Below are 10412 nucleotides of genomic sequence, written 5' to 3'. Positions count from 1 at the left end.
AAGAAGAAGAAGAAGAAGAAGAAGAAGAAGAAGAAGAAGAAGAAGAAGAAGAAGAAGAAGAAGAAGAAAGGAGGGAAGCAAAAAAAAGGAAGGAAGGAAGGAAGGGAAGAAGAAAGAGTATCAGTCCTTAACTTTGAGAATTGCTTTTCTGAACATCTTGGTGTTTTTTGCCTTGTTTGTTTTTTGATTCCTTCAAAAATTTGCTGTTTTGTAGTGGGAAGTTTGCTGGAACTGGAGTCAGAAGATCTAGATTTGAATTCCTGCTTTCCTTGAAGCAAGAGGTAAGGAATCCAGTGGGAGAAGTTGTAGAGATTGACCATACCAGGACCACTTAGTAGCAATGTAACCATGTCACAATTTATCAGACTCATTTTCCTCATCTGTAAAATGGGGACAATAGTAATACCTATACTGGATATCTTTGACAACTATACAGCTACAAAAGAATTTAGAGTTGCTATTATTCTTAGGCTTTCAGTTTAAGTAACTAGCAATGCCTCCCTGCCTCTGTCTTTCTGTTCATCAAGCTGGCTAGAAAGATCCCTCCTCCATTCTTTATGGATGGGAAATAAGACTGGCCATTGGCTGGGTGAAGAGGTATTCTGGGAGAGGAAATACCTTTTCTTTAAAAGAAAAATTGCCTAGAGAGGCTATCATTTTGCCAAATTCCTAATCCATTTGGGTGTTCTGAAGATTGTCAGTTTGGAGCAGAAGGTTTGGCCCCTTTGGGGTTGAAATTTGGTTTCCTCTTGGAGATATGTTACTTCCCGTTTTCTAGAGAGAAACAAACAAATAAACAAAAAGCTTAAAAGACTCTGACAGTTTTGCTGGCCCTCAAACTTGCCTTGTGAACCAACATTTGGATGACTTAACTATCAGTGGATTAAAACCATGTGAGTTATATTTCTCCTGAAATTCAAATGAATATGAATCTTGAAGGGGACAAGGAGTTGGCAAAACATTGTTCTGAGTTTCACTCAAAATTTCCCTCTCTATCCTTCTCCCTCTGTTTTAAAGACCTACTTTAAGATATTTGACAAAGGGGCAGCTCAGCCGGGTTCTCCCTGCCCCTGGACAAAATTCTTCTGTTGGCTCCAAGGCAGGGGGCCTCATTGGCTTTTGAGGTTCCTTCTAGCAGTGCCCCCAGCAATGAGGCTTTAATTGGATCCAGACCTCCTTTGTAAAGTCTTGGTCACTGGGAAATTCAAAGCATTTTTTTTTTTTTGGTGTGTGTGTATGTAGGGGGGAGGTCATGTAGAAAACAAAAAAGGGTCCACAACTCAGTGTAATGGGAAGAATCTTGGCCTGGAAATGAGTAAATCTGGGTGTAAGTTCAGACTTTGCCATAACTTTCTGAATGACCATACAGAAGCAAATTCTACTCTCTGGACTCCAATTTCCTCATCTGCAAAAGTATAAGAATTGTGAAAGATGGTCTGTAAAGTACCTGCAAGCTCTATTTATCTATTTTCTATGATTCTATATCTTTTGAAAAAACCTGAAGAGTAGTCCTCGCAAGCATATAGGACACCTATACCTTAAGATGGCATGATTTGGGAAGACAGCAGCAAATCCAGCAATTCAAAGCTACATATGTGGCTTCCAATAAAACCCACAGTGGCTTAGCTGGCTAGACTACTCCCTGATCCAGGGTGTAGATCTGAGAGGAGGAATTGGCCCTTGATGCTGTTGGGCTCCATCCCATAATTTCAAGAGGGCTCCCTCCCATCCCCCAAAGCCTTGTTTACTGCAAGGAATGATTAGATTTTAATATAACAGAGAAGGAATGTAGCTTTAATGTGGTAAGGCAGATGTAGCCCACACAGATATAAGCAGGATTTTATAGTGGAAGGGGAGTGGGGGTGGGGGAACATTTTGCGATGAAGTGGATATTCCCACCATGTTGGTCCTCTTAGAATGAAGTCTATAAATAGCTCCTGCCAGTCAACAGAATAATGATTTCAATCTCTTGTTATAAATAAACACAATATTATGAGCTGACTTGTTCAGGAGTTCTCCTTGGCTGCAATTTTGGCCTTCAGTTCTCAAAGCCTTGCAAACAGTCCAGCTGGAAGATGTAAAGAAAGTTTCTCTCTGTCTCTCTGTCTCTCTCTCTCTCTGTCTCTCTGTCTCTGTCTCTCTCTCTCTCTCTCTCTCTCTGTCTCTGTCTCTGTCTCTCTCTCTCTCTCTCTGTCTCTCTCTCTCTCTCTCTCTGTCTCTCTCTCTCTCTCTCTCTCTCTCTGTGTCTCTCTCTCTCCCTCCTTCCCTCCCTCCCTCCCTCTCCTTTTGTAGACTTGGCTTCCTCTCTCTACTTTCATTCTCTACTATACTTCTCTCTCCCCTCCAAATTAAAAATGGGATATCTCTTAGTATATTAGTGTAATGTCGTTCGAATGCTATACAAACAATATGGTACAGCAGAGAGAGTCCTGGATTTGGAATCAGAAGACTGGGCTTGAACCGCTGCTCTGCCAGTCATTAGCTGTGTAGCATTGGCAGGTCACTTGTCAGACTCGAGTGTCTCAGGGCCTTGGTTTTGTTTTTTGTTTTTCCTTTTTTTCATTAAGACCAGACCTGTGATTTCACTGGTATAGGAAACATCAACGACGGAAACTGCGTTCCCAGTGCAGATCGATAACCATTGAATAAGTTATAGTCATGGAGTTACCGGGGGTATGGAGAGATAAAATGACTTGCCTGAGGCAGAGCACCTAGTAAGTACCAGGTGGAACTTGAACTCATGTCTCCCCGAGCCCAGGGCTGGATCTCTTTCCACTAAGCTATAATGCCTCTCAGCGGGTTTCATGTTACTCCTCTGCAATATAGGCTACTGCAGTTGTAAATCATAATCCCATAACCCTTTTAGGGAGTGCAAGTCTTATGATCCCAGTTTTACAGATGAGGGAAATTGAAGCAATGGAGGGAAATGGCTTGCCTTAGTTTATAGGGTAACTAAATGGTAGTGCTGGGAATCCTGGTATTCTGACCTCCTAGTTCAGTGCTCATTTCCCTATATTATAGCATATAAATCGTAAAGTACTCTAGAGATTTGGGGGCAGTCAGTAAGTATTCACTTAGTCCCAACCATAGCAGAAAGGAAAGACAACAAATTTTAAGTTCCAGCTGTGTCATATGTTAATTGTTTGAATTAGGAAAGGTCACTTTGTTTGATTCTCAGTGTCCTAAACTATAAAATGGGGGTAATCCATGCATGGTCCAATTCATTCTTATCCTAACTCCAACTCTCACAGATGGATCAGCTCTTTAGAGCCTGGCTAGCTTCATCTTGCCAATTCTAGGGTTAGCCCTGAAGGGTAAAAATAAAGAGTAATTCTTGGGTTGGCTAAGTGGCACAGCACTTGCCCTGTAGTCAGGATCGACCTGAGTTCAAATCCGGCCTCAGACACTTGACACACTAGCCATGTGACCTTGGGCAAGTCCCTTAACCCCAATTGCCCTGCCCTCCCCCCTCCAAAAAAAAAAGAGTAATTCTCTAATGTTATTGGATTGAGCTTTGTTGGGCTTCTCTACAAGATTATGTAGATTCAATTTAGTCATCCAATTGTAAGAAGCTTTTAGAAAGGGGGTGTTTACTAAGATGGGCAACTAGGTGGCACAATGATTAGAGCTCCAGGCCTGAATCAGGAAGTCCCATCTTCTTGAGTTCAAATCTGGTCACAGACATGTGCTAGCTGTGCCACCCTGGACAAGTCATTTAACCTTTTTTTTCTCAGTTTCCTCATCTGTAAAATGAGCTGGAGAAGGAAATAGCAAATCGCTTCAGTATCTTTGCTAAGAGTCAGACAGGAGTGAAAGGACAGAACAGTATTTACCAAGATAATACAAGAATAGTTGATACATTCCCTCTCCCCCAAAAGTCTCTGATGTGCTCTACCACAAGTATTTACAGAGCCAAGGGGGAAAGAGCACAAGCTTAAGCAGTAGACAATGCAAAGGAATAACTCAGAGATCCCGGTGGCTGGAAATGGTTTCCTTCCATTTTGGGGGGTGAGATAAGGTAGTGTGTTCAAGATGTTTCCCTCAACCAGATATATGGTCTGCCTCCTACTGATATGAGGATGCCATTTAAAATGGTAGTGGAAAGAAGTGAAATTTAACATCTCTCAGGTCCCTTGAAGAGAGAAGGTCCTCTTTCTAGGAAAATGAGATGGTGGCAGTGGTGGTGGTTCAGGGGATAAGGGGACCTGACCAAGACTGAAAGAACCTCAGGATTCCTCTTCAGGAATATGCTGGAAAGCTATATTCTCACATTTCTAAAATTTCCCTTCCAACTAAATCGATACTTTTATGCAAGACCCAGAAAGCATCATGAAATTCCACAGTCAATTGGAGCAGACCCCTTGTCCAAGTGTCATTTCACTCTATCAAATGCCTTTCAAAAACTTTTTGCACTCAGTCTAAGGTCTTTTGATTAATTGAGACATATCTTCATCTGATTATGGTATCAGGCTAAAATGAGGGTAGGGATGTGGTGGCTTCAACCCTGCCCTTACATTGGGCTTGTAAGATTTGTATTGCATATAACAGAGAGTTGATTTAAGCATGGAATGAGATAATGGATGTGAAAGTGCTCTGTAACTATAGAGTACTCCCTGTATAAAGAGAGGTTAAGTGAAGTGCTCGCTGTGTGCCAAGGATTCTGAAGATGATTTTGCAAATGACAGCAAAATTCCAAACACTAGGGAGGCTTGTAATAGGGTATTCAGAAAGCTCCAACCATTTCCTATTCTGATGGGTTTTGGACTGATTTCTGGTGAAGCAGAAACAGCTCTAGAAAGCTGTTTCTCTAGAAACTCTAGAGAGAATTTCTCTAGAGAGCTCTAGAAAACTCCATTCACATCCCGTTTCTGATACATAGTAGTTGTGTGACCATCTGCATAACATTTATCCTCTCTAAGTCTTAATTTTTTTCATCTTTAAAGTTGCGACAATTATGCCTGTAATTCCTGCATCATGGCATTATTGTAAGGATTAAATATAGAAAAAGTACTCTGTAAACCTTAACAGGCAATAAGGATTTCAGTTGTTATCACTACATAAAGATTTAAAATTTAAGGCAATTTATTCCCAATAGATCTGAGAACGAGTCTTATTATCCTATTTTTTCAGAGGAGGAAACTGAGGCACAGAGAGGTGAAGGGACTTGCCTGGCACATAGCTAGCTGAGTGTCAGAGGTGAGATCTTAACCAAGATTCTCTGAGTCTAAATCCAGAGCTTGCCTCCACAACATTTTTTGTCATTCTGTTATGCCATGTAAACCATCCCTATGGTTTACAAAGTGTTTTGCATATGAAACTCCTTTTCCAAAGAGGGCAGGAGTTGGGAAATGAAATGGATGCAGCCCAGGAGCTTTTGGTTTGCAGCCACCTCTGGCTTGGGGTGGCTTTTGAGAAGGTTATGGAATTTCTCTGAGCAGGGCAGGAAAGAGGAGGTAGTTTCTGAGTAAAGTGAGTGGCTAGGGGAAAGAAGCTGAGTGGGATTAGATTCAGAGGTAAGTGATTGGATGTGTGCCTGCTGGGGAGGGGTTAGTTTCAATTCTATAGCTCAAAGCTTTCCAATATCCTCTCTCCAATTTTCTGTAGCTCCGAGGAAGAGAAAGTAACTTTGCTATCTCTCAGGGGATTTAGCTGTGCTGTCTTTGGAAGTTTCTTTTGTTTAAAATTTGCTTTAATCTTTATGCTATTAAAAGCCATGGTAAACTATTAAAATGTGTGTGCTAATGCCTGAATGCAAAGAGTAAGGGATAGGGGGTGGGAAGTGGAGAAGTTGGGAAAAACTCAGAACAGAGAGCATTAATTCACTCCGGTTCCTATGGACATTGAAATAAGCTTCTTGAGGTTTGGGAAGTTAACAGGTGAAGACCATTACCTGCTGCCTGGTTTGAAAGAAAAGTACTCCTCAGTGGGAATGAGAAGAGAAAATAAGACCCCAAGGGAGCTGGCAGGGGAGGATGGATGGGTAGTAAAAGTAGTTGACAATTCTGCTTGTCTCCTCACCAGACCAGTGACAGTAAACATGAGATGTAATGTTTATATTAGATATATCTGCTCTTGTGGGTTCCTTACCATAACTCAATGAAGTATCATTATCTCCATTTTACAGATGGACAAAGTGAGCCCTCTAAGGCATTTAACACCTTATTCTGTGGACAATGGAAAGCCCAAGCACATGACTCTACCATAATAATCTATCCTTTCTCCCAAACTTTCTCCTTGTTCAGTTAGCTGTTTGTACTGTTCTATAGAAGTTTGGGCTTTTCCTTAGGTCTTGTAACTGAAGAATCACTTTTCTATCAAATACAGAACTGCAGGAGATTAATGAATTAACTAAAAGGTTGTCATTTGGAAAGTTTTGCTTTAAATGATCGAAATTAAAGAATCGGTTTTTCCCTTTTTAATGTGCCTATAAAACGACTTCACTTTCCTGTTGAACAATATAGCCTCCATTCTCATTATCAGAATCATAAAAAAGATTGAAGTGATGGTTTCTTTTTAAAATTCAAAGTGTCTTATGCCAGAAGTTCTGAGAAATTAGATTTATCTCTTTCTTCTTGCAGGTATAAAAAGAATGACTTATTTTTTGGTATTTTCTTCATAAGCTATCGATTCTCATTTTATTTTTTCCCTTCCTTTAAAAAAATGCTATCTATGCCAATTGGCAATGGGAAAAAGATCACAAAAATTATGGTTTTAAGAAGACAAAGAGAAAGGATTAAGTTGTTCTGAAGAAAAGTTATAAATGTGACTCAGGGATGGAGATGGGATGCACATTAATTCAAGGCAGGCTTCTTATTGGATTATGGGTTGATTGTGTTTACAAATAGACCGCCAGAAGGCTTTTAATTTGGGGGCAATTTCATTGTTCATAGATATATATCTGGCTGGATATATATCTATGAAATTATGTGGTTATGTGTTTTAAATGAGATACTGCTCCTTTCTGCTTAATGTAATATATGCTTCTATTTTACAACACAATGTCACACACAACTGAGGAATTTTCCAACAGTTTTATTTGAAATATCATCATCGATGAAAGATGTAAACAATGTTATGTTGATAGACTCAGTTCAAATTTGAATTCATTGGAATTTAGCAATCGCTCGGTCTAACAAGGAAGGACATTATTGAAACACATGAATTCTGGGTCTTTCCATATTTCCAGCCTCATTTATATCCTAGAAAATCTGTTTATTATTTCCCTAAACTGGAATTAAAGAAATGTATAAACCCAATGAACAATTAACAAATTGTCATGTAGAGAATCACAGATTGCTGAACTGAGACAGCAGATCTGGACTTGATCCTAGCACATGCTAGATGAGTGACCTTAGGTAATTCACTTAGCCAGTCAGTTCCCTCACTTGCTTCATCTATAAAATGGGGATCATGATACTTACACTACCTAGAGAGCTTTGTGAATTGTAAAAAAAAAAGCTATATAGATATAGACGTGTGTGTGTGTATGAGAAAATTGTTCACAGAGACTCTAATGGAAAAAAGAAGAAAAATCAACAAATAGTTGTGAAGATTTTGAAAGTGTTTATTTTAAATTATATTAAGAGGTTTGGAAGATGAAAAAATTGCTGTTTGATAGCCCCTAGTAGTTAACTATGTACTATTCTGAGATAGTTAGGTGGAATAATGGATAGAGTTCTAGGCCTGGAGTCAGGAAGACTCATCTTCCTGAGTTCAGATCTTGCCTCAGACATTTACTAGCTGTGTGACCCTGGGCTAGTCACAAAATCCCTGTTTGCCTCAGTCTATAAAATGAGCTGGGGAAAGAAATAGCAGATCACTCCAGTATCTTTGCCAAGCAAACCCCAAATGGGGTCATCAAGAGTCAGACATGACTGAACAACAACAATATGCAATATTGAATAAAATAGGAAGCAGCTGAAATTAAAATATACACTATATCATTTCTTCCCTGAACTTTATTGGATAATTGATTTTTGCTTTCTCTCTGCTGAAATGAATTGATGGCAAGGAAAGGTCTGGTAGGGACATTGTATAACAAGAACAAAGAAGGAGAATGCATGCTTGAATTTATTTTTGTGCTTGCCTCAGTTTTCATCTGAAAGTTAAAACATGCAATGTGCCAGCATATAAGCAACTTTTGACACATTTGCTATCATTTGACAGCATGCCTGCCTAAACAAATGAGCAAACAAACATGCTTCATAGAACCGTGCAAATTTAGAACTGGAAGGGAACTCAGAATCAGAGAACATACAATGTCATAGCTAGAAGGGAACTTAGACCATAGAATGTCAAAGCTGGAAAATGCCTGAGAATATGGAGTGATAGAGTTGGAAGGGACTAGTCTAACTCTCCATAAACTAAAATGGTAGTTTGAATTTAGTACAATGAATTTTTAAAAATTAATTTTTTGATCTTTATTTTTATATCACTTTGATTTTGGAATCTCTCTCTGATCCAGAGAACTATTCCTTGTAACAAAGAATAAAAAAGAGAAGGAAAAAGAAGTCAATCAGCAAAACTAATTTACATATCAGCAATCTAAGAGTAGATAGAACTTTCTACACTCAATGTTATCCATCTAGTCAAAGAAAGGAGTGAGGCACACACGTTTTTTCATCCTTCAAGGCCATATGAGGTCATTATAATTACACTTCTCGGTTCATTTTTGTTTGTTTTTACTTCAAATAATAATTTTATCAATAAGCATTTATGAAGTGCCCACCTATCATGTTCCAGGCACTTGAGATATCAATACAAAGGATGAAATGATTCTGGATTGTAATGGCCCTACGCTGCTACAATCACTTGTGCACTAAATTCCTAGTTCTACCTACTTCATTCGGCATTAGTTCATATAAGCTTTCCCAGGCTTCTTTGAAATTTTCATCAGCATTTGTTTCTTAGGGTATAGTACTTTTCCATTACATTTATCTATCAGAAGGTATTTTGGCCCCTTCCCAGTCCATAAGCACCTACTTTGCCTACGATGAAATCTATTAAGGAAAAATATAAATATTAATATTTGTATTCAAGATCTCAGCATCACAAGTATAGAATGCAGAAGGAATGGAATGGTGGGGAAAATACATGCGAACAAGAGGAGAGGCAGATGGGTGGCACATGTAAAGGGCTAGGCCTAGAATCAGGAATATTCGAATTCAATTCTGGCCTCAGACACTTATTGGCTGTATAATCTTGGGCAAGGCACTTAATCTGTCTTTGCCTCCATTTTCCCATCAGCAAAATGGGGTAACAATACCACTTAACTCCCAAGTATATGAAGAGGATCAAATGAAATAATAATTGTGGAGGACTTAGTGTGGTATCTGGCACATAGCACGAGCTGTATAAATGTTAACTATTGCTACTGTTAAGGCTTGACCCAGCAGACAAAAAGGGTTCGGGTGGTTGTAGTCTGTACTAAAAGATGTATATTTTCCCTAACAAGGAAATCACCATTAGACTCTGAGAGTTCAGTTAGGAAGTTGTTTCATGGTCCAGGAAATTGACTTTTCTTACCACAAAATGTGCTACAAAAAAATGCTATATACATACATACACACACACACACACACACACATATAGGGAAGGTGAGGCAATTGGGGTTAAGTGACTTGCCCAAGGTCACACAGCTAGTGTGTCAAGTGTTTGAAGCTGGATTTGAATTCAGGTCCTCCTGACTCCAGGGCTGGTGCTCTATTCACTGCACCACCTAGCTGCCCCAAACAATATTTTTTTGAAGTCTGTTTTTCTTCCCTCTTGATGTTTTGCCCTTCTTTGGTTATATGTGTCCATATTGTTGGTGATGTCATTTATACCACCTTTTATATGCAAATCATCATTGGTTACAACTCCCTTAAATCCATCATGTGTCTTTTCATTATTCCTTGAGTCACTATCAATTTTGCTTCTTCTGAGTTCATGGAGTTCTGTGATTGATAGCTGTCTAATGGCATCAGAAGAGCATTTGTATTTAAAAGATGGACTTCAAGAACAGAAAGTATATTGATATCACTGTAAGTGCTGCCCAGTTTCCCAAATGCAATCCAGTCTGTTCTCACTCCAAATGATTCTGGGCCCAACTCTTTGTCCAAGATACAGAGATTGATGGACTAGTTTAATGAGCTGCCCATCCAACCACATGTCACAATTTGAGGACTAGGCCTACTTTATCCACTTTTAGTATATGAATTATGGGGCTGACTTCTTTTGAACAACTGTGGATCTCATTGAGGTGGCCCTGTAAGTTTTCTGGGGCTTGAATCAATCAACACAATGTCATCTACCAAAGGAACATCTGGAGAACTCTACCATCTATAGAAAATCCCTCTTCTATTTGGCCATTGTCTGTGACATTGGCAAACACATTTGGCTTACACATGTCTTTTTGTTTTGTTTTGTTTCAT

This window comes from Petaurus breviceps, unplaced genomic scaffold (assembly GCF_028583685.1).
Source record: "Petaurus breviceps papuanus isolate PSGF00001 unplaced genomic scaffold, PetGlider_PUasm1.0 67, whole genome shotgun sequence".
NCBI classification, from domain to species: domain Eukaryota; kingdom Metazoa; phylum Chordata; class Mammalia; order Diprotodontia; family Petauridae; genus Petaurus; species Petaurus breviceps.
Note: the sequence above shows the minus strand (reverse complement) of the source record.